Source organism: Oryx dammah, unplaced genomic scaffold, assembly GCF_014754425.2.
Source record: "Oryx dammah isolate SB20612 unplaced genomic scaffold, SCBI_Odam_1.1 HiC_scaffold_18, whole genome shotgun sequence".
Classification (NCBI taxonomy): domain Eukaryota; kingdom Metazoa; phylum Chordata; class Mammalia; order Artiodactyla; family Bovidae; genus Oryx; species Oryx dammah.
In genome coordinates this window covers 56,098,628-56,123,698 of record NW_024070202.1, presented here as the reverse complement: position 1 = coordinate 56,123,698, position 25,071 = coordinate 56,098,628, and the positions used below count along the sequence as shown (strand labels likewise).

Below are 25,071 nucleotides of genomic sequence, written 5' to 3'. Positions count from 1 at the left end.
TTTGGGTGCAAATTTGGCTTTGGAAAGTGCTTTGGAGCTTCTTCTTAGTCCAACCACTGAGCCGGTCATCACTGGTTGTTGTATCAAATCCACTTTTCTTTGCATGTCACAGTCCGATAGAGAAATGATTCATTGTTATTGCGTTGTTATTGAATAAGAGAAGACAATAGGCACTTCTAAATGGTGATTTTTAAAATTTTTCAGTCAGCTCATGAGACACTCACTTATCGAAATTTTTCACCTTCCCCAATTTGCCTCAAATGCTGAATGACCCTAGAATGGCCAACATTGAGTTCTTTGGCACCTTGTTGTGTGGTTGTAAGAGGATCAGCCTCGATGATTGTTCTCAATTCGTCACTGGCAACTTCCAATTGCTGGCCACTGTGCTCCTTTTCAACATTCTCATTTCCGTTGCAAAATTTCTTGAACCACCACTGCACTATACGTTTGTTAGCAGTTCCTGGGCCAAATGTTTTGTTGATGTTGTGAGTTGTCTGCTCTGCTTTATGACCCATTTTGAACTTGAATAAAAGAATCGCTTGAATTTGCTTTTTGTCTACTGTGATTTCTATAGTCTAAAATAAATATAAAATAAATAGCAAGTAGTAAGTCCCTAGCAAAAAAGCAAAGTGAGAAATGTGCATTAAAATGATGTAGAATATAATCACATTTATTTAAGAATGTATTCCACTATCAAACAGTAAAGTTCAATAATGTAAAACCACAATTAGTTTTGCACCAACCTAAAATATTTCTTTTCTCATTACTAATGATATTTATTTGTTTTTTTCATTTATTCTGAACAAAAGATTCAAAACTATTATCTATTTTATGGAGCTTTTCAAAGTGCTATGTTTGATTTTATTGATCAGTTTAACCCCTTTATGTTTTCTATTGCATTCTTTTACATTTAATTTTTGTGAATTCCTTTTTCCTCTGAAGATATTTTATTATTGTTTTTCTAGTTATTTGAGAAATTAACTTATTTACTTTATTTTTTCCTTAAAATTACAAATTACATCAGCAAATGAGTTTAGAGAAGGATATGTCTATATTCCCTCATACAACTTAGATAAATCTTAATATTTTGCAATATTTGCTTCAGAGAGCTTTTCAAGAAGCAAAATATTTCAGCTAGTAAATCCTATATGTCTTTTATAAGAGAAAACTACTACCCTAAGCTATGTATTCATCATGCTTTTCTATTTGCTACATTTACACGTGCCCACAAGCAATATAGAGTTTACATAAAGTTTTTAAGCTTTATATAATTGGGTCATACTGTATGTATCCTTTTGCAAATTGCTTTTTCTAAACACATAATGTTTAATTTTATCTATCAAAATAAATGTAGCTCCAATTTATAAATTTGAGCTACTCTATGGTTTTCTTTGATGAATGGGTCACAATTTATTTACAGTATCACATTGATAAATCTGAGGGAAGAAATGCTTTATCTATAATAATACTAAAAGAAGCAGAAGAATGACTGTAGAAAGAGATATTAGAGTTCAGACATTGCTATAAGAGTACAGTGAAAATGTAATAATGAATGTGTTAGCTGTTCAGTCGTGTCTGACTCTTTGCAACCCCATGGACTATAGCCCGCCAGGCTCCTCTATCCATGGGATTCTCCAGGCAACAATGCTGGAATGGGTTGCCATTTTATACTCCAGGGGATCTTCCTGACCCAGGGATTGAACCTCCATCTCCTGCATTGGCAGGCAGATTCTTTACTGCTAAGCCACCTGAGAAGCAGGCAGAACTTCAGTTGACATCATTCTTGAAAATCGACTACTTCTTTTGCTGTTTCTTTGTCAAAAGATTCAGAATTTTTTTTGTCGGGCCCAAATGAAAACCATTTAGATAATGTAATTGATGTTATTAAAGTTTATTTTTCACTCAGTGGTTATAAATTTTGTAAAGCCTGTTCATTTTCTGTCTAAATTTAGAAAAATAAAAATAATTTTTAAAAAGTTGGATTTTTCTGAGGTTAGGTAGGGATGACTTCAAGCAGTTCTTGTGAATGCCCTCAACTTTTGTTCTTTTAGAATGTAAGGAACGCTGATTTTTTGTCTACCTACTTTCTTATATTTTCCTTATATTTTTTTCCTCTCTCTCTGATCTGCTACACTCTACCTTAACTGAATATAGTATAGACCTAAAATATAGAATGACTTGATGGTCCCAGGTCTAAATTTTAATACAGAATATTTCTATTTCCTCTTCAGTATAAAAATTGCTTTTTGATGGATTTTTACTTAGGTCAGAAACCTCAATTTAAAAATGTATGTTTGTGGGTCTTCCTTAACTGATTTAAGGATTTGAAAGTAAAATAAATCCCCTGAAATTGGTAGCTTTATGTATTGTTTCACAGAAGCCCTGTTCTATAGGGCTGACCTAAGCTGCTTGGTTCGTCTGCACCATGTCATCAAATCTTTCATTATGCAGTGTCTCCACATCAAAATCACATGTATATATCTCTATATAGATATGTATATGTATACATACGTATCTACATACATCTACTTTAGGATTTCGAAATGACTCTTTGGTTCTAAACCTTTTGAACTCAAGAAATATATATGGATGATTAAAAATAGATTTCTTTAACTTCAGGCATGTTAAAAAAAAAAGTGCAAACTATGTTGCTAAAGCTGGAAGACTAAGAAAAAATGGTTGACACGCAGAGAATAAGAATGAACTATAGCATTTTGAAATGTATTATCAAAATGTATTTTAAATTTGAAAGCAAAACTTAAAAGGCAAAGTTAGTTTCCAAAAGATAAGGTCAAAGAGTTTGAAGCGAATCTCTGCCATTCATAAATGTTCCTCAGAGGAGATGTCAGTGGGTGAGGAGAGCAGAGAGATGGGTTTATCTTTACTGTCTTTTCTTGTCAGCTGACTTGGGAAAATGAGGAAGACAGCCTGGAGTTGTCACTCACTTCTTTGTGACTTAAATTGTAGTACTGAAGTAAACTGCTGAGACTTAAGTCACTCATGCGTTGAGTGTTTCCTCTGTATCAGGCAGCCCCTAAGCAACATTCTATATGCTGGTGTTTGGAAGAGATATTGGTCCTGCCCACAAAGGGACTTCCTGTCTGAGCCATTCATTTGTTTGAGTAGAGAGGGAATTTTATTTTTTTTAACCTATTCTTTCTAGACTAGAGGGTTTTTACTGCTTTGCCCCTCTATTAAAAATCTGGAACTGATCACAGGTGGCATCAGCCTGCAATGGCTTGGAGCAGGGCTTGGGTTGGACCCAAAAATTGGGCTGGGTTACAGTGGTGAAAGCACCAGATCCTAGCCTCTAGACCAGTGGTCAGTGACAAGGGAGCCCTGGTCCTCTGGCTTTATAGAAAAGAATTCCCACAAAGACGAAAAGTAGTGAAACAAGTGAAGTATTTATTAGGAGGACAAAGAGTACAGTATATGTGGATAGACACATGGGCAGATTCAAGGAGAGAGTCCCTGAGTCACACCCTTGTAGCAGTTTGAATTACTTTTATGGAGTATTTCTTCCAGGTTTCCTTTGGTCAAGTATTTTGATTTGCCTGGTTCACAGTCCATATTTGGTATACCTCAGGATCCTCCCATGTGTGTGCGTGCATCTCTTAGCCAAGATGGATCCTACTGAAAGAGCAGCGGAGTAGACTATCCCTTGACATGACTCTCCCTTCACTTCCAAGGAGCCTTTTCTGCGCATGTGTGGTCAGGGAGGTCTCCAGACTTCAGAATGAGAAATATGTGGTCTGTGCAGTCTCCAGCCTCCTCCCTTAATTGCCCTTCTATTCTTGTCTTTGGGGTTTTAGTCAATAGAGAATGAATCTCCAATTGCTTAACCCTGGGGCCCCTGTCTGCCTTCTGCCTCAGAAGCTGTTATTTGTCTTCTGCTTAAAGGATGAATGTGTTTTTTGTCTTATTTATTGGCCTTTCAGAGATGGACTCAGTGAGCATGACCCAGTTAATAACAGTAAGACAGAGGCAGCTGGGAAGGTGCTTGGTGTAGGCTCTTCCTGCACCCTGGCACTGGACAGACACTGGAGGACAGATACGTGCCGGCTGAGATCTCATCCAGTAGGTAAAACATAGTGCCTAAGAATAACAAACACTTGCATAGCATTTAGTATGTCCCAAGCATAAACAAAGGTAAAGCGTCTGCCGACAATGCGGGAGACCTGGGTTTGATCCCTGGGTAGGGAAGATCCCCTGGAGAAGGAAATGGCAACCCACTCCAGTACTCTTGCCTGGAAAATCCCATGGATGGAGGAGCCTGGTACACTCCATGGGGTCGCAAAGAGTCGGACATGACTGAGCAACTTCACTTTCAAGCATAAACAATGTTTACTCCATATCATAGCCCAGACGCTAGAGTCTGCCTTTCTGTCTTAATTCAGGAATCAAACAGATTCAAATAACATGGGGTAACCTCTTATTTGGGCTTGCCTGGTAACTCAGATGGTAAAGAATCCAGATGCAATGTGGGAGACCTGGGCTGGGAAGATTCGATCTCTGCATTGGACGATCCCTTGGAGGAGGGCACAGCAACCATTCTTGCCTGGAGAATCTCCATGGACAGATGAGCCTGGCAGGGTACAGTCCATGGGGTCGCAAAGAATCAGACACTACTGAGCAACTAAGCACACACCCTCTTAATTAATTCCATTTTAGGGGTGAAGAAACTGAAGCACGCAGAGGTTAGTGACTTGCCCAAGGTCTCACATGGTTGGAGAATTCATGGTTCAAATCCGGGTAGTATGGCTCTAGAATCTGTGCTCTTAACCACTCACTACTCCCTCCCCACCAACCCCGGTAATTGCTTGCTATTAAATTTCCAACACTCATTTCATCCCACTTGACTTACCCTGCCTTAAGACCTCAGAATCGTCCTGCCCTGGAACTGGCCCATGCCTTTGAATGTACAAGGGGATTTAAAATAGAACAGTAAGGATCTCTTGCTAGAAGGTTTGTGATTGTTGCCCTGTGGCTGCTGTACACTTTATTTGGGGGGGGGCAGGGTGGTGAGGAGGGGAGAGAACTTTGCTGCTCCTTTGCCTTTAGGGTTACTTTTCTACTTTGACAATGGGTTATGTGAACTGATATCCAAAGGGCAAAATAATGGTCATTCCTTGACCTTCAGTCTTTTTGAGTGTTGTGGTTCAAGATTCCTAGCTGTTAGCTTGTTGGCCTGGGTTCTGACTTCCCAGCATTGTCCCAAATTTTGGTCTCTTAGATTTTTTATTTCTTCCTTTATATGATTTCTTCTACAGCAGAGATCCTCAAACTGGGATCATGTGTCCTTAAGGCATTGGCTAGAGATGAGGAAGCCTGTGAAATTCTTAAAATGGATACAGACTTTTATGGATATGTGTCTGGAGGTATTTCTTTTTTTTTCATGGAAAGAGCCTGTATTTTATTAAATTCTCAGAGGAATTTCTAGCTATGAAACCAACCTAATTTAATAATCTGCTCATTTTTAATCTATTCTGTGTGTATTAAGTAAGCTGCCTTAAATTATTTTTAGAAAGGTATATGATAAAAATATAAAATCATAACTTATTTGAAGGATTCATCATTAATTCTTTGTGTCAAAAACAGACTCTAATGTTGTGCTATGGTTTACATTAACCATCTATGTCCAAATGTAACTTCTCCATTCATTTTTGGGAATATTTAAAGTGATTGTGATCCAAGATGATATCAGTCTATTAGCAACTGTGTTCTACCTGAGGAAAATGGTAGAAAAAGATGGGAGAGAAAGAGCCTAGGAAGATGACATAGATTTTGAAGGAAGGGCTTCCCTGATAGCTCAGTTGGTAAAGAATCCACCTGCAATGCAGGAGACCCCGGTTTGATTCCTGGGTCGGGAAGATCCACTGGAGAAGGGATAGGCTACCCACTCCAGTATTCTGGCCAGGAGAATTTCAAGGACTCTATAGTCCATGGGGTCACAGAGAACTGGACACGACTGAGTGACTTACATACACACAGTTCAGTTCAGTCGCTCAGTCGTGTCCAACTCTTTGCGACTCCATGAATCGCAGCAAGCCAGGCCTCCCTGTTCATCACCAACTCCCGGAGTTCACTCAGACTCATGTCCATCGAGTCAGTGATGCCATCCAGCCATCTCATCCTCTGTTGTCCCCTTCTCCTCCTGCCCCCAATCCCTCCCAGCATCAGAGTCTTTTCCAATGAGTCAACTCTTTGCATGAGGTGGCTAAAGTACTGGAGATTCAGCTTTAGTATCATTCCTTCCAAAGAAATCCCAGGGCTGATCTCCTTCAGAATGGACTGGTTGGATCTCCTTGCAGTCCAAGGGACTCTCAAGAGTCTTCTCCAGCACCACAGTTCAAAAGCATCAATTCTTCGGTGCTCAGCCTTCTTCACAGTCCAACTCTCACATCCATACATGACTACAGGAAAAACCATAGCCTTGACTAGATGGACATTAGTCGGCAAAGTAATGTCTCTGCTTTTGAATATGCTATCTAGGTTGGTCATAACTTTTCTTCCAAGGAGTAAGCACACACAGGTTACAGTTGAAGGAAGGAGTGATATCACATCTGAAAAGAATGGATGGAGATAAAGAGAGATTCTAACATGGACAGAAGTTGAGATGAAGGAATACACAAGAGATGGATCAATATTTTCAGTAAAAAAAGGGGAAGATTTTAAGAATGTGTAAAAAATAAAGGAACTGGGTTTAGTTCTGATATATATACCCTACTGAGATGAGAAGACTCGATAAAAGAGTAACAAAAGAAAAAAGTTAGGCTGTCAGTTCAACAGTTCAGGAAATTTCTGTGAACATTACTGTGATAAGATGCTCTGTAGGCACAGGGTCAGAGAAGATACAGTCCCTTTTCTGTGGGTGTCATGCTTAACACAAAGGCTACCGCCAGGGCCTAGTTGGAAGCAAGTGAAAGTGAAACATTAGCATAAACCCATGGCAATCTTCAACAATGTTTGTTGGATTTAGGAGGAGAGGAAGTTGAGTTAAAGTCTTGAAGTTTCAAGTTTACTTAATGACCTTATGTGAGTGTTCCGGGCAATAATGATCTTTGTGAACAGGCTATTAGACTAGGAAAGGTGTATAGCCTAAGGGAAAACACTGTTCCTGTGTGGAGGGAGTGGAATAGGTGTCCAGAAAGATGCTGCTGCCTTGCTGGGGGCCATCAAATTAGAGATCTGCTAAGTGATAAGAGGCCCCACAGTTAGGTCCTAATGGTGGGTCACTGAGACAGTGTGGAGGGATGCTGATGCGCAAGAAGTGTTCTAAAGATGTAATAAGGGCTTGCGCATGTCATAATATGAGCCAAAGAAATAGGAAGTACACAGGGATTGCCCCCCCAAATCTGAGACCTAGACATGAAAGGTCTGCTGTGTAAAGATCTCTCAGTACAGGAATACAGATTCTAGAATCATCTCCATCATATTGGTTTATCTTTTTAAGACAGTTGTTTCCAAGCTGCCTTACTATGAAGATGCATTACCTTTTCTTGGCTCTTCTTTTCTCTGGCCTCTTATCTGCTGCAGGTAAGGCTTTAGCCATAATAAGGGAAGAGCTTCCCACATAACACAGGAGGAGTCGACATGAATGAGAAGTCTGTGAAATGACACAAAAACCATCCATCACCAATGGTAGTCAGTAGGTGCTCAGTGAATGTTTTGAATGACTGAATTAAAGTTTCTTTACCCTTGAGAATAGACTAGAATTTGGGGAATTCTAAGATTCCCTTTCTTTTTGATACCAAATTACTTATTTCAGCTATGAGGTAGAATCTTATTTCCAAGGGGAAATCTTAAAAAGAATCACTTTGAGACCTTCAATCCAGGGTCTTCTGACTCCCAGTACACCATACAAATTTCACTAATACTGCTGCATTTTTCTGCCTATCTTAAGGAAGGTACAAACGGTGTCCATTTCACAGACTTCTATTGAGTGTCTAAAATGTGTTAATCCATGTAAGGGACCTTTAAGGAGTACTTGACAGCACTTAAATGTTAACTATTATTTTCATTACTACAGTTTTTACCTCTTCTTTGGTTGATTCCCTTTAGTAATTTTTCCTTTCAGTTTCATAATATCCTCAGTCAGGGTGAGCCTCAGAAAAATATGTGACTTTATTGTTCATCTTTAGAACTTCAAGTACCCATAAGATGATAAGGGCTTGATAGGACTAAGAATGGAAAGCAAGGGATGGAGGAGAGAAATAGTATCAGGAAAATGGAAACATAGATGGTACAAAGGTAAGAAGTGGGAGGAACATCAGTGTTGGCACTGGGGATTGGACTGAGTGATTTAGAAAGTTTTGGTGCCATTAATAGCAATGAAAATGCGGGGACAGGGAGCTGGTTGGGAAGGAAGCCAGTTAAAATGATTTTAGAAATGGTTACTTTGAAGTGACAGTAAGACAGCCAAGTGGAAATAATCTACTAGACAGACAAGTGGAGATACGAAACAAGGAGAAAGCTTGTGGCTGAAGATAAACATTGTGGGACCTACCGAAGGGTATGACAGCTGCGGTCACGTGAATAGGCCGCTACTTCAAGGGCACTTCTCTCCTCTCCTCTTTGTGGCAGGCATGTTGTATTCTGGGCATGGTGATGACAGACACCGTGTATTAGTGGAGGACAAAGGCAATGCCAGAAACCATCATTCTCTTTTTCTTTATCCTCCTCTCCCTCTCCTTCTCCTGTCTACTCTTCTTGAGTTCACTTTGCTTTTCTCTATTTTTCCTGGTCTTGTACATATAAGGAAATTTGTAAGTTGCATACAGTAAGTGTTCTAAAGCTAAGTAATTAGGAAGAAGATTCTGGCAGAGGAAAACAAACTTAGTAAAAAGTGATTTGGAGCAGTGATGATATTGGATTTCAAAATGATCCCTGGGGGAGGCAGCTGAAAGTGGAGGAGAGAGGAAGTTGATGTGCGTTTCAATTAGAAATGGAGTGGTTCCTCCTGAGACCTCTCACCTCTTCTCTTCCTGTTCTCACTTGCCTGGAATGGCAGGACATCCAGCATGGCATGATCTTTTGGAATGTCTACTATTGGCCATTCTCCTGGGATCATCCTGTGTGGCTGAGCTTATTCAGTCCAAAGGGAGGGTGATCAGTCTTCTATACCTAGTCAGGAGACATGTAGTGTCAGTCTGTTCCTTCTGAACTGTATTTTTACAATCTAATTAAAAATCATTTTGTTCCCATGGGCCATTGTTACTGGTAATTCCACAAGTCTTTATATTTGCAGTCTCTGCTAGAACTTTGTGAAATATCTGCAAATCAGTGTGGTCTCCTGTTTTAGCTTATATGTTTATATATCTGCTTAATTTCAGGAGCTGAAGATGATCATGTCCTCTCTAGTTTTCTGGAGTGTAAAAATAAGACACTGTGTGATTCTTCAGATGAAAAAGAAAACTGCTCTGACGCTAACAAGGAGGTTGGAGTGTGTGTCTTGCGTCTTAGAAAGCATGGAAAGCAAATAGTCATGAAGAAATAGAAAATTAGGAAGACAAATCAATCAACTCCCTTGTCTCATTAAAAAATAGTCACTCTTCCTTTCTCTTTTTGTGACACACTTACTGCAAGTTTAGACAAAAGTTTATCGAGGAATAATGAGAGAGGACAGTTCCAACAGAACTGTCTTTAGTTTCAACAGATCAAAGAGTATAGATTAAGAAAACAAAAGAAGCCCTGTTCTGTCTGAGTTGGGGTGAAAAGCTTAAGGGAGTGTGAGATGCAGTAGAAAGGACCTCAAGAGGCATTTATACTGTGTGTATGAGATATAGAAAGGGTATATGGGGACAGGTCATTAAATTTTACTGTAGATTATGAAATCTTCCCTACCTGCTTTGCAGATTTTGGTAAAGTCTTAAGTTGCTTTTTAAAAAAGTTATTTATATTTGGCTGCATTGGGTCTTCATTGCTTCGTGCAGGCTTCTTCTTGCAGTGGCTTCTCTTGTTGCCGAGCACGGTCTCTAAGCCCACAGGCTTCCTGTAGGTGCAGCAAGTGGGCTCAGTAGTGTGGCTCCCTAGCTCTAGAGTGTAGGCTCAGTAGTTGTAGTGCTTGGGCTTAGTTGGTAGGTGGCAGGTGGAATCTTCCCAGATGAGGGATGGCAGCTGTGTCCCCTGCATTGGCAGGCCAATTCCTATCCACTGTGCCACCAGGGAAGTCCTTAACTTGCTTAATGATTATTTTTGGCTCAAACTCTTTAACTGTAATTAACATGTTAGTGTTTATATCATAATCTGTGATTCCTTTCCCTGGCTTTTTATGCCAAATACCCAAACACTACCAGGGCCTGGTAAAGTAGGAAAGTGATTCTTTGAACCCTGGTTTCCTTCAGGCCTATGGTGCCTATGTTGCCTATAGTATCCATAGCAAATATAATCCCTGCTTGGTATGTTAGACAGAGCTGTCCTCCCCAAGTCCATTATCCACCCAAGTTCTCTGATTCCAGTACATGAGCTTCCCTCTGAAACGGCTGTCTTAGCCTTTCAGAAAAAAATGTGACTGAACACATCCGATTTGGGTAAAAAAGACCAACTGCATCTTAAATAGAAAGCTTAGCGCTTGTAGGTGAATTTTAAGACTGTATAACTACAGTGAAGAATTTCAGGCAAACATGAGTCTATCAGTCGCAGTTCCGGCTGGAAACAAACTCACCATTCCAGGAGGGTCCCAAAGGTCTGGGCGGGGCTACCGTCCTCCACCAGCGCCCTGTGGCGGTGGGGGCGGCAGTGGGAGCGGCTTAGCAACGTGGGCAGAAGCCTTTCCCTGGTGCTCTGCGTCTAGAGGCTCACAGGGAGCGAGGGAGAAGCCGTTCTTGGACACAAGCTCAGGAATATAAGCGAGAAGCAAAGGTAAAAATTAACAAGGAAACAATAATTTGTTTCATTATTAATACAAAAGGGGGCAGCAGTAGGCCACTAAGTGGAAATATCGGTCCGGATGTGCTTCAAGGAAAGAGTTTTTGTTCAAAGAATTCAGGGTAGCCCCCGCAAGCTCTGCCTTTTGGGTCTAGGTGGCCTCCTAGAGGGGCACCGTCCTTTCTCAGGGTCTGTCCTTCCCCTTCTCTCCAGGTGAGTTGGTCCTCAGGGTTCCTCTGTGACGCTGATAAAGGTGCCCAGGAGCGAGATGTGACAATGACCCCCTTCCATTCGCTCATCCTCAGTCTTCTCTGCTATGGCTGCCCTCAGGCCCAGCCCCAGGGGGTCAGAAGTCCTGGTCTAGCTGGTCTTCAGCACGGAGCGGTGGGTGAGGCAGTCCCAGCTGTAGAACGCGGCTCTCCAGGCGCTGTGCAGGGCTCTGATCAGTGAGTGCAAGTGCTCCTGGATGAAAGTAACTGCACTGGGCTGGTGGGGCTGCGGTGGGAAGGCCAGGTTCCAAATGCCGTCAGGCGCCAAGGCTGGGCCGGGCTCCTCTGGCCCAGTTCCCGCAAAGCCCTCCTTGCCCTGTGGATCATTGAGATTATAGCCCAGTCCCCAGTGTCCTGAGAAACATGGATGTATCAAAAACATGTAAAATGTACTGTTTAGATTCTGGCCGCTATAAGTACATCATATTCTGGTTTCTATACTAGTCTCTGCAACTGCACCCCCACTTCCCTAAATGCAAAGAGGTGGTTGCACTAGTTTTCCAGGTGGCCTCCCAGCCTCAGGCTTGCTCTCACATTTATTCCTCATTGTCCACCAAAAAGGGATGTGCATGTGTGCATGTAAGTTTGTGTGCATGTGTGCTTGTGGGTGTGTGTGTGACTTATAGTCTCTGGGAAATGAGTGCCAGAAAGTCCCCTGTGCCTTACTTTTGCTTTGGCAAACCAGGCCACACCAAAATTACAGTCCCCGCATCAGAGGGGCCAACAAATTAGAAAGGATGGACTGCTACTCCTATGTAGCTATGTTGCAGGCTGGATGGAGTTGCAAGTGGTAGGGTTCGTCACCTCCACTCCCTCTAAATAAGCAATCAAACAAGTGAAAATGAAAAGCAATGGCAGAGACAACCAGACACAATGATAATAATTAGCACTGATAGAACTTCTTCAATTACCTATGTGAAGTAGGTAGTATTTTTCACTAGTGTACAGATGAAGAAACTGAGGCAGCTGAGAGGTTAAAGAACCTGCAGTTTCCAAGGAGTGAGGCCAGAATTCAAATCCAAGCAGAAACTTTAACTCATTCTCCAGACAAAGCCAACTGGAAACAATGTATCATGATAACTACTGGAAAAAATTGTTGGAGGCAAAGCTGACTAGCTTGAGTGAGTTAAAAGTTGTGGGTCCTTTAATTTCTGTACTAGGGGATGTGTTAACCTTTTAAATGCAGCAGTATGGAGCTGGAGACAGCAAAAGAATCTGCAGGTATTAAACAGGGAAGAAACCAATTTTAAAGCAGAAAAATTACTTAATAATATCTCAAAATGTAATACAAGGGCTGCAATCTCTTTTAAGAAAAGTAATTATGTATATTAATATCAGAAAGATATCATTTGGAATAAACCCTGATCTAGTCACATTAAGACTAGACAGTGAAGCCAAAAGTTCTTATTGCTTTTAAAATAAGGCTCTGCCATGGTCATCATAAGGGTGACCATCAAACGCTAGAATTTAATAAGACTAAGCTAGATAATGTATTAAATTTTTTCCTTCCAGTTTTAGGTTGTTGACTATTACAGGGAACTGCTGGACATTCTAAACCAAGCAGAAATATACCAGATACCCAACCCTGATATTCCTTTGGCCCAACTGGTAATTTTTAACTTTCTTACCAAACAGTCTTATTTTGGGTGGTGATAAGATGATTCTTGAGGAGAAGGCAATGGCACCCCACTCCAGTACTCTTGCCTGGAAAATGCCATGGACGGAGGAGCCTGGTAGGCTTCAGTCCATGGGGTCGCTAAGAGTCAGACACGACTGAGCGTCTTCACTTTCACTTTTCACTTTCATGCATTGGAGAAGGAAATGGCAACCCACTCCAGTGTTCTTGCCTGGAGAATCCCAGGGACGAGGGAGCCTGGTGGGCTGCTGTCCATAGGGTCACACAGAGTTGGACATGACTGAAGCGACCTAGCAGCAGCAAGATGATTCTTGAAAACAGAGTTGAATTTCTGGAATGAAAAGTGTAAACTGTGTATTATGATTTTCATCATTGAGTTTTGTTTATTATTATTCTAAGAAGTACTTGGCTGTGAATACAAAGTAGGGTTTTTTTTTTGTTTGTTTGTTTGTGATTCAGAACAACCAGTGAGACTGGAGCAGTGTCATCATTAGGCCTTTGTTAAATATTTATGCAGCCTCATTCTGTTGGATTTGCCTTTGCAGAGAATAGAATAAAATAGAAACTAAAGTAGTAGATAGAAAAACCTAATCTATCCGCTCTGCTCAAAGAGTGTACAACCTAATGAGGTGGATAAATGTACAAACTTTGTAGTGTTGAGATCACTAATTTTCCAGAGCAGTGCTTATCAACAGGGGCTGCACATTAGACCCACCTGGGGAGCTTGTAAAAGTTCAGATGCCCTGGCTGTACATCAGAATCTCTGAAGATGTTACCCAGGTTGTGCAATTTCAATGGGCAGTGAAGTTGGAGCAGTTAGCATAACTATGAAAGTGTTAGCCACTCAGTTGTGTCCAACTCTTTGCAGTCCCATAGAAGGGGAAGCCCATAGGCTGCTCTGTCCATGGAATTCTCAATACTGGAGTGGGCAGCCATTCCCTTCACCAGGAGATCTTCACGACCCAGAGATCGAACCTGAGTCTCCCACATTGCAGGCAGAGTCTTCACTGCCTAAGCTGCCAACTGTATCACCTTGTTAATGAATTTCATTCTTTTAAGATTTGAGAAAAGCCTTTTAAACCTGAGCCTGAATTTAAAACACAGGTAAATTTCAATGTGGGGATCACCGAAGCAGATGTGGGGTTCTTTTAATACTGTTTTTCTGACTGCTAAAGGGACTTGCAGGCAAGTGTGACTTGCAGGCAAGAAAGCAATGTGTAAAAAGATTCTTAATTCATTGTGATACTTTGAAACTCAATGCCTTAGATCAGGGGAAGGAAAACATCTGAGAAAAACTTGATTCATGGCAGTGTCTGAAAATGGCATGCTCATCACTATGACTTGAAACCTAAGTGTGAAAAGAAGTCTCATCAAACCCTGTTGTCTTTCTTGCAGAGACACTAAAATGGTTGATTTTACAAGCACTCACTGGTTTTTTTTTGTGTGTGTGTGGGTTTATTTATTTATTTATTTTTTGCTCTAGATGATTTTCATTTATTCATATATTCAGACTTAAATAACTCTTCTGATTAACTTATTTTCTTTCTCTTAAAGATATTGAAGAGGTAGAACTAAAGCTATGCCAAGTGGTTTAATGTGCACTTTGAGAGCATTATCTGAGGATCTTCTGTGATGATGCCCTTAATTTTGCCAACCCACACTTCTCTTAGCATCTGAGTGGTACTCCTCCTCCTTAGAAAGCCACCCACTTATTCTGAGCTCAATAGCAAAGATGGAATTTTTGTACTTAAGAGCCAAGATTGGTTTTCAAAAGCTCTGTGGAACATGCTATAACAAAGCAGAAATTAGCCCCAAGGCATTTTCCCCAATAAGTCTCTTCCAGTCCTCCTACCACCAAATTGGGTTTAGACAATTTTAACAAATCATTGTCTAAGCCATTAATTACTAAAAATTATTAGTTGGAGATTTTGAATGTCTCACTTTTATTATATACCATAAATTTTGTTGGTCTCATGTTTTAAGAAAGAATAACAAGCCCATTTAAATTTATCAGGTAGCACATATTTAGAGGAATTTTTTTTTATCTGTACTAAAGCTGTAGTTTCAGACAGTGAAATTCAACATGTTTGCAAATAATTGGTTTCCACAAATGTTATTCTGAGAATATATTGGCAGTGATATCTGAAGGAAATATTTTAAAACAATAAAAATGGAAATTGTCATGCTTAAATAAAAAGTTATTAGCCAAAATTATTTTAGAACATATTACCAAAACCATCTTGGGCCTGACCACCATTTGAATAAATATTCTTACCTGAAAAAACCCTGCTTGTTGAATTGCTGGATTGTTGGTCAGATTTAGAATTCCTTGCAACCTGGCTTTCTATTCCTCACGGTGATAAGGGACATTTTTCAGAGATCATGGTTGCCTTTCATGATACCTCAAAAAATTAAGCTGTCACTTAGACATCTCTACCTTTTTTATGCATTGGCTATAAGGCATATGCTAAATATGTTAGCATGTTTAGAATTTACTTCTTGCACTTCTCATTGTTATCCATTCCCATTTTACAAATGAGGAAACTAAGGCACAGAAATGTTTAATAGCTTTCTGAGGTCATAAAGCCAGCAAGTGGCCACCCTGAGATTTAAACATAGGTAGTTTGACTCCCCCTTAATCACAACAGAATACAAAAAAAAAAAAAAAAAGAGCCAAAGCTTTTGAGTCTAATAGCTTGAGAGAAGGGCAGTATTATTAATTAAAAATGAAAGAACTAGAGAGATGATCTAGCCTGGATTTTTCTTGGCAAAGGGAGGAGGAGGAAACAATTGATTTAATTTTGGTCATGTTAGAATGACATGATGTCAGAATATATAAATATCTGTCCTAGAGACAGATGTATGTGATTAGGGCAGAACCTGCACTGGGGATGAGGATTGGAAAAATCTTTACAATAGAAAATGTAGGATAATAGATGAGAAAGTGTGATTTTTTTTTCCCCCAAGAAAGTGAATATACAGAAAGAAGAGCAGAGGAGAAGCAGTTGAACTTTATGGTAAATGCAGAGTTAAAATGGGGCAAGTAGAAGAGAAGTCAGAAGCAATCATAAAAGGGGATGGAGAATGAGGATAGGGCTAAGACCCCACCCACAAAAGACTTTCCCAAAAGATGAGCATGGGATATAAGTCTTTCAGAGAAATGGAGGAGAATGAAGAAATACAGATTTGGTGACTTCCACAAACTATTATAAATAGTAAGTATCAGTAGCAGTGGATATTGCTATGCTTTATTTTGTCTTACTTGTTTTTAAATTTTATTTTGTTTCATTGCTGGTATCTGATTTAAAAATATCTTATTAAGGTAATAAGATATTAATAATATATTGAAAATTTTATTCATTTTTTTACTTCAGAAAGAGTGAATGATTGCTTCTCTAAGTGTTCCAGAGTCAAGCCTTAGAAATCTTGCCCAGAACTTAAGCATCAGCAAAGTCAGGCAACCACGTGAAGTTAGCAGTGAGAAGGCCCTCAGCAGTGCATCCTGGTTCATTTCATCTTATTGGGAAAGTCGAGGTACAGAGTGGTTGAGTGTCTCCCACCTGAGATGCTTTCTGAAATGGGCCTGGAGGTCTGAGCCAGATCCAGGTCCCTCCTCTTTCTAATGTGTCTCCCTGTGGCTTTGGAACAATAGGGAGAGTTGGTTTAAAGCCTTAGGCTCTCTTCTGACCAACTTATTCAGTCCTTCCTTGATTTCCACAGGGGACTGGTCCCCCACCCAATACCAAATGCTCGACTGCTCAAATCCCTTACATAAAATGACATAGTGTTTGCTTATAATCTGTGAACATCCTCCCATATATTTCAGATCATCTCCAGATTATTTATATTACATAATACAATGTAAATTGTATGTGCATGGTTGTAAATACAGTGTAGACCTGTGGGCATGGAAACTGCAGTTTCAGAGAGCGGACTGTACCTTGACTTGTGCTGACATCACAGAACAGAGGGGGATCGTAGGCCAAAGGAAGAGATTTTTAAAGAACATCTTTCATTATTTGGAGCTGGGACCGAACCCACGTCTTCTGATTGGCAGGTGGAGGTAACTGACTGACAAAAACGTCCACAGTATCCAGAAACGTACAGAAAATGTGTGTCTTAATTGCAGAGAAAAGCAATGCCAAAGAACGCTCAAACTACCACACAACTGCACTCATCTCACACACTAGCAAAGTAATGCTCAAAATTCTCCAAGGCAGGTTTCAACAGTATATGAACTTTGAACTTTCAGATGTTCAAGCTGGATTTAGAAAAGCCAGAGGAACCAGAGATCAAATTGCCATCATCTGTTGGATCATCAAAAAAGCAAGAGGATACCAGAAAAACATCTACTTCTGCTTTATTGACTATGCCAAAGCCTTTACCTGTGTGGATCACCACACACTGTGGAAAATTCTGAAAGAGATGGGAATACCAGACCACCTTACCTGCCTCCTAAGAAATCTGTATGCATGTCAAGAAGCAACAGTTAGAATTGGACATGGAGCAGCAGTCTGGTTCCAGATCAGGAGAGGAGTATGTCAAGGCTGTATATCATCACCCCGCTTATTTAACTTATATGCAGAGTACATCATGAGAAATGCTGGGCTGGATGAAGCACAAGCTGGAATCAAGATTGCCGAGAGAAATACCAATAACCTCAGATATGCAGATGACACCACCCTTATGGCAGAAAGCAAAGAAAAACTAAAGAGCCTCATGATGAAAGTGAAAGAGGAGAGTGAAAAAGTTGGCTTAAAGCTCAACATTCAGAAAACTGAGATCATGGCATCCAGTCTCATCACTTCATGGCATATGATGGGGAAACAATGGAAACAGTGAGAGACTTTATTTTTTTGGGCTCCAAAATCACTGCAGATGGTGACTGCAGCCATGAAATTAAGACACTTGTTCCTTGGAAGAAAAGCTATGACCAACTTAGACAGCATATTAAAAAGCAAAGACATTACTTTGCCAACAAAGGTCCATCTAGTCAAAGCTATGGTTTTTCCAGTAGTCATGTATGGATGTGAGAGTTGGACTATAAAGAAACCTGAATGCCGAAGAATTGATGCTTTTTCACTGTGATGTTGGAGAAGACTCTTGAGAGTCCCTTGGACTGCAAGGAGATCCAACCAGTTCATCCTAAAGGAAATTAGTCCTGAATATTCATTGGAAGGGAATGATGTTGAAGCTGAAACTCCAATACTTTGGCCACCTGATGTGAAGAACTGACTCATTGGAAAAGACCCTGATGCTGGGAAAGATTGAAAGCAGGAGAAGGGGATGACAGAGGATGAGATGGTTGGATGGCATCACCAACTTGATGGACATGAGTTTGAGTAAACTCTGGGAGTTGGTGACGGACAGGGAGGCCTGGTGTGCTGCAGTCTGTCGGGTTGCAAAGAGTTGGACACAACTGAGCAACTGAATTGAACCGTAAGCTGCTGCTGCTGCTGCTAAGTTGCTTCAGTCGTGTCTGACTCTGTGACCCCATAGACGGCAGTCCACCAGGCTCCCCCGTCCCTGGGATTCTCCAGGCAAGAACACTGGAGTGGGTTGCCATTTCCTTCTCCAATGCATGAAAGTGAAAAGTGAAAGTGAAGTCGCTCAGTCGTGTCCGACTCTTAGCGACCCCATGGACTGCAGCCCACCAGGCCCTCCGTCCATGGGATTTTCCAGGCAAGAGTATGGAGTGGGGGGCCACTGCCTTCTCCGGAACTGTAAGCTAGTGCACACTATAAAAGGGTGTGTCTGCCACTTCAAACCACTAAACTCCTAGGCGAGTGAGAGTTTGGAGCTGTACCATGTAGGGGTCTATGTATAAAACATGTCATCACAGACTCATGAGGTTGCTTTGACTTATATGTCTTTGAAGTGGTGTCAGTGGCATGGAGCTTCCCTGGTGGCTCAGAGGGTAAAGAACCTCCCTGCAAACGCAGGAGACTTAAGGGATGTGGGTTCGATCCCTGGGTCAGGAAGATCCCCTGGAGAAGGGAATGACTCCCCACTCTAGTATTCTTGATTTCTTGCCTGGGGAAATCCCATGGACAGAGGAGCCTGGTGGGCTACAGTCCATAGGGTCGCAAAGAGTCAGACATGACTGAGTGACTAACACACACACATACTCACTCACTCTCTCTCTCAGTGGCACTAGGGAGCCAAGGGCCGATTCCCTGACATGCCGATATCAGTAAGAGGACAGAAAAAACTTCTGTTTTATAGTTTAAACTTAGCCAAAATCTTGCTACTTAAAACAACAACAAAGCAAAAACAAAACCACAAAAACCTGAAGTATTTTGACACCATTTTTTTCTTCCAGTTCTATGAGGGCTATTTTGATTTAGCAGTTGCTCTCCAGAACCTGAATCTCCACAAGAAAGTCATCTAGCAATTAACAACTGCCTCAAGGATAGCCTCCATACCACAGGTGAACCTGGGGCTATTGCTTAGAATTTTCAATAAGGTGAACGTTGTAGGAGTATCATGCACCTTTTTATAACAGTCATGAATTTCCAGCAGCAGTTTCCATGGCATCGTGTAAAATCCATGAACTACTCCAGCCTAGAAAACATAACATGTTATTTGGTTCCTATTGGGCATCACCATAAACCATTTTTCTGAATATTTTATGCTACTTTTTGCTTTGTTGCTGCTGTATGTTCTATGTTGAGGTCATGTATATTTTATGGTCATGTATATTCTGTGTTGAGAATTTGAAAAGTCTTCTATATTTCCTAAAACAAAGATATCACTCTCAAATAATTAAATGAGAGACTTTTGTTAACCAAATTTTTCTTTTCCATTAAATTTGTGTCTAATAAAGTAAGCTTGGGCTTCCCAGTTGGGCTAGTGGTAAAGAACCCCCCTGCCAATGCAGGAGACGTAAGAGATGTGGGTTTGATCCCTGGGTCAGGAAGATCCCCTGGAGAGGAACATAGCAACCCACTCCAGTATTCTTGACTGGAAGATCCCACGGACAGAGGAGCCTGGTGGACTCCAGTGCATAGGATCACAGAGAGTCAGACACAACTGAAGCAACTTAGCATGCATGGACACACAAAGTAAGTTTAGGGGAAAATTATAAGCTTAGGGAGAAATTAGCCCTTCTGACTGTTCTACAACATCATTTTATTATACTTACATTTTATTTGTATTATTATTACTACTAAAAATAAACTCTTTCCCTGAGCACTAGGCATGTTTGGGACCAAATGCTAAGCGCTGCATGTAAATTATCTCACTCAGTTCTCACGAGAGACCTAGGAGACTGGCAGGAACCCCAGTAACTTACTACAGGTGGGTTAGTGGAAGCCCAGAGTGACTGTATTGAATGTAATGAGCCTAAAGTCAAGAAGCTGGTAATGAGGGAAAGTGGATCCACGCTCAGTTCTCTGCAGTCATTCCACTGCTTGAGTCTGAAAGGAACAGAGGGAAGGGCGTGGTTTTTGGAGCTTCTCCTCTATGTAGGGCACTGTGCTAGTTACTTCCTTTGCCGATTCTGTTGCATCCTTACAGCCTCACAAGGTAAAGCTTGTCATTTACATTTGCTGTTTTACAAATGAGGAAACTGACTTCCGGTTCAAGATGGTGGAGTAGAAGGACATGTGCTCATCTCATCTTGTGAGAGCAACAAAATTGCAACTAGCTGTGGAACAACCATCTACAGGAGAACGCTGGAACCCATCACAAAAAGATACCCCATGTCCAAAGATGAAGAAGCTGCAATGAGAAGGTAGGAGGGGCACAATCATGATAAAATCAAACCCCATACCCACCAGGTGGGCGACCAACAAACTTACCAAAAAAATTCTCCCACATTGTGAAGGTTCAGAGTGCCATGTCAGGCATTCCAGCCTGGGGATCTGGCAAAGGAACTGGGAATCCCCAGGGAATCTGACTTTGAAGGTCAGCAGAATTTGATTACAGGCCTTCTACAGGACTAGGGGTTTCCATTCTTGGAGGTTCCATTCTTGGAGGGCACATACAAATGTGGAAAGTGAGGCTTCAGGGGAATTAAATACTTTATTAAATAAAGTCACACGGCTAATAAGTGGCAGAGCTAAGAGACAGATTTAGCTATTTTCAAAGAGGTCATTCCTAGTCAACCACGTGAGAAAACTTGCATCTCTTTTCCCACATAGAATTATAAGACCAAAATGTGTTGCCTCTTTTTATAACTTTGTACAGGATAATATGTACATTGGATGTGAAGACTCTCAGCTCTGTAGATTCAAGCTGAATTAGACTTTGAGGTCCAGCTTGGAGAATTCCACCAAGGGCTCAACATGATGCCCAGAGACTTTACTGAACGCACAATCTAATGTCTTGATAATTTCATGTTGATTCTCAATTTAAAATAAATTGGAAAAAATAGATTTGACACTCTAGTTTAAAAGAAATAGCACTTTAAATATGTGTAGGAGGGATTCAAGCACAATGCTAGTTTTCCCAGTCAAAAATGTTCTCTCATTACTGATTAGATAACAAGTGAAAAATAGATTTATCATAAATTAGAATATGTTTTTCCTATAAAATAATTTTTTGAAGAAATTATAAAAGAGAAAAATGCTATAAGAAACCTAGCTTAAGAGTGGTATATAGTATATTTATTCAACAAATATCTATGAGTATACTTTTCTAGGGCCGAAGATACAGAAGTTAAAAAAGCAAAATTCTGGCTCTCCAGATTACTTTCTAGTGGCAGAATGCAGACCATAAACATAAATGGTATATCAGAGGGTGAGCTGTGCTATGGAGAACAATGGATAACGGGAGAAAGGAAGTCTGGAATGTAAGAGGAGGTCATTGTTTAAATAGAAAAGTCAGAGATCCCCATGTAAAGTGGAACCTAAAATTTCTGCCTGAAAGCGATCTTGTAAAAATGTGGGATAAATAAAGGTATGCAAAGCTCCCTGTGCTGAGTGGAGAGGAATATTATTCTATTTTGTAGATGAGAAACAGATGTGGATTAACAAGTTTGCATTCCCTCAGTTCCTGCTAACTGGCAGAGCAGAATTTGAACTCAGTTTTCTGAATCTATAATCTGTCATCTTCCTACCTTGCAGTGATGATGTTTCCTATAGGTAGATACGGAGAAAATACTTGCTTGCAAATGAACCTAACATAAATGCTTATTTTTCATTTTGATAATTTTTTCTATGTGATGCATTTGTGTTTGAAAGTATGAAAAAAAAAGGTGCTAGTCACTCAATCATGTCCAACTCTTTGCAACCCCATGAACTGAGCCTGCCAGGCTCCTCTGTCCATAGGATTCTCCAGCCAAGAATACTGGAGGGGGTTGCCATTCCCTTCTCCAGGGGACCTTCCTGACCCAGGGATCGAACCCAAATCTCCCGCATTGCAGGCAGATTCTTTACTGTCTGAGCCATATTTACTGTTAACTGTAATTTTTATGTTTGTTAAATGTATTTTTAAAAATTATAATCCTTATACATTATAAGGATTTGAACTGATTTATATTAATGTGTCACTGATGTTGAAGTTTTTAAATAACCTCTTAGGTTTTCACATTGTTTTTAAAAACTGAGTGTTATTATAAGAAACATTTATGGAATAATGGCATAAGTTAGCCCTGAAGGAATAGCAGAAATTCTGGAGGAGTCCTGTAGAGTCCTGTTAAGATTAATAAAGGTGGTGATTTAAAATAAAGAAATGATTGTGCTCATCCATTATGGTTTAAAAATATTGTTAGATATGTTGTGAGGGATTTTTATATTTGGCAGTTCTAGCTGACGATTCAATTGCTCTTAAAAACTGTACCACCAAAGAAATGATAGAGAAAAGTATTTTATTGTCTGTAATCAGAGCTAATGATGACATATGAAAAGAACATTCAGTTATAAGCAAAAAAGTTTTACTCCAGGATAATTGGCAAATAAAAATAAAATTTCTTTCCAAAATGAAGTAGAAATATTAAGGAAACAGTAAAAATGAGTTTGTGGTTGCTAGTAATCATAGAATGAAATTAAAAGGCAGAACAAGTTATTTTTCTACTCAAAGGAAATGATTGAGCACAAACAATGAAATGATATTTTTTATACCTTGCAAGTGGGAAGATAAGTGATACAGCCCTCAGGGAAGGCAGTGTGGTAACAGAAACCAAGAGCCATGAAAAGATTTGTAATGTTTTAACAAGCAAATCAATTTATTGAATGTATTCTACCAAATTAAGCTAAAATAAAAGGAAAAACTTGTTGAGGAAGATGTTCCTTGTAGTATTATCGATAACAGGAAAAAAAATTGGAAGAAAAAAATAACCCACAGTAATATCTTAATAGGTAAATTGAGTGGACCTACTTGTTAGACTATGCAATTAGAAGAAATGATCATGAACATAGCAACATAGAAACACCTTAAATAATTGAAAAATAAGTACGTGAAATAGAATGCAGGCTATTGTTATAGCTGTATACAATTACGTAGAGAAGACCAAAAGGAAACATATAAAATAATTTGTAAATTTTTTAAGATGGTAGGATTACCTATTTCCCTATCTAGTTTTGAATATTCTGTACTATTGCTCAGTTCAGTCGCTCAGTCGTGTCCGACTCTTTGTTACCCCATGAACCTCAGCACGCCAGGCCTCTCTGTCCATCACTAATTCCTGGAGTCCACCCAAACCCATGTCCATTGAGTTGGTGATGCCATCCAACCATCTCATCCTCTGTCATCCCCTTCTTCTCCTGCTCTCAATCTTTCCCAGCATCAAGGTCTTTTCAAATGAGTCAGCTCTTCGCATCAGGTGGCCAAAGTATTTGAGTTTCAGCTTCAACACCAGTCTTTCCAATGAACACCCAGGACTGATCTCCTTTAGGATGAATTGGTTGGATCTCCTTGCAGTCCAAGGGACTCTCAAGAGTCTTCTCCAACACCACTCAAAGCATCAATTCTTCAGCACTCAGCTTTCTTTATAGTCCAACTCTTACATCCATACATGACCACAGGAAAAACCATAGTCTTGACTAGACATCTCTAGATGTCTCTGCTTTTTAATATGCTGTCTAGGTTGGTCATAACTTTTCTTCCAAGGAGGAAATGTCTTTTAATTTCATGGCTGCAATCACCATCTGCAGTGATTTTGGAGCCCAGAAAAATAAAGTCAGCCACTGTTTCCCCATCTATTTCCCAGGAAGTGATGGGACCACATTCGTTTTCTGAATGTTGACCTTTAAGCCAACCTTTTCACTCTCCTCTTTCACTTTGATCAAGAGGCTCTTCAGTTCTTCTTCACTTTCTGCCCTAAGGGTGGTGTCATCTACATATCTGAGGTTACTGATATTTCTCCCGACAATCTTGATTCCAGCTGTGCTTCTTCCATCCCAGCGTTTCTCATGATGTACTCTACATATAAGTTAAATACTATTGTTATAATGTTTTAATAATAAAAATGTTAATAATATATTAATAATATTTTTCACTTATTTTACAGTAATGTTGGCTGTAAATATGAAATTTCTTCCACACGCCAAGATTTTCAAGAATGTCATATTCTCAGTGCAGTATGTGGTAAGACACATTGTTTCTCTCTGAATTGGGCTGATACTAATTTTCAAGCTGGTAAACCTGTTTCCTCTATGATATTAAGTTTCCGTTGGAGACCTTACTCTCACTCTATAGAAGCAGTAATTAACAAAAGCCATTATTTTGAAATGTCAAGTGTTTCCTATACTAAAATGTTTTTATACTTTCATAATTTACAATCAGCTTGATTAAAGCACTGCATCTTCAAAGTGCATTGGGATGACATCTTCATATGCTCAGGAAAAAACCCAGATGTTCAAATACAGAACTTAATCCCAGAGACTCAAATATAGAACTCCTAGTTTTGAGGAGGGTACCACTTAGGAAAATCATGCTTTGTGTGTCAGGAGAGATGTACTTTGAAATCCAAGGTTTTCATCCCTTGGAAGATGTGAAGATCCCTTTGTTTTTATCCTTCACCTCCTAGATTTCCCAAAACCTAATTTGGAGAGAAATCCACTTCTGTGGGTTGAGGAGAGAAGGTTGCAACAGAAGTTACATTAGTTGAGTGAATGAATGATTTAATGAATCTTACAGTGTAGAGTGCAGATTAAGTTAATCTGATGCTCCAAAGAGATGCAGCTGTTTTTCATAGGTGGGACTCTTTAGGAGGGGAAAAACCTGGGAGGGGGGAGTGTTCATAGACCTGGCCCAGACTAGAGCTGGAAGCAGATCTCTGACAAGGATTCCAAAGCTGTTGTTGTTATTCAGTCACTAAGTTGTGTCTGACTCTTTGCGACCCCATGAACTGTAGCA

General features: G+C 40.1%; 1 long non-coding RNA gene across 1 annotated transcript; it reads right to left on the bottom strand.

Annotated features, from left to right (window-relative positions):
• Positions 1-24,004, bottom strand: LOC120877778. Its single transcript, XR_005724396.1, has 4 exons — positions 23,994-24,004; positions 23,665-23,668; positions 23,448-23,456; positions 1-97 (listed from the first exon to the last, which is right to left on the bottom strand). It is a non-coding gene; the product is annotated as an uncharacterized LOC120877778 (long non-coding RNA).
• Positions 24,005-25,071: the final 1,067 nt, after the last annotated feature.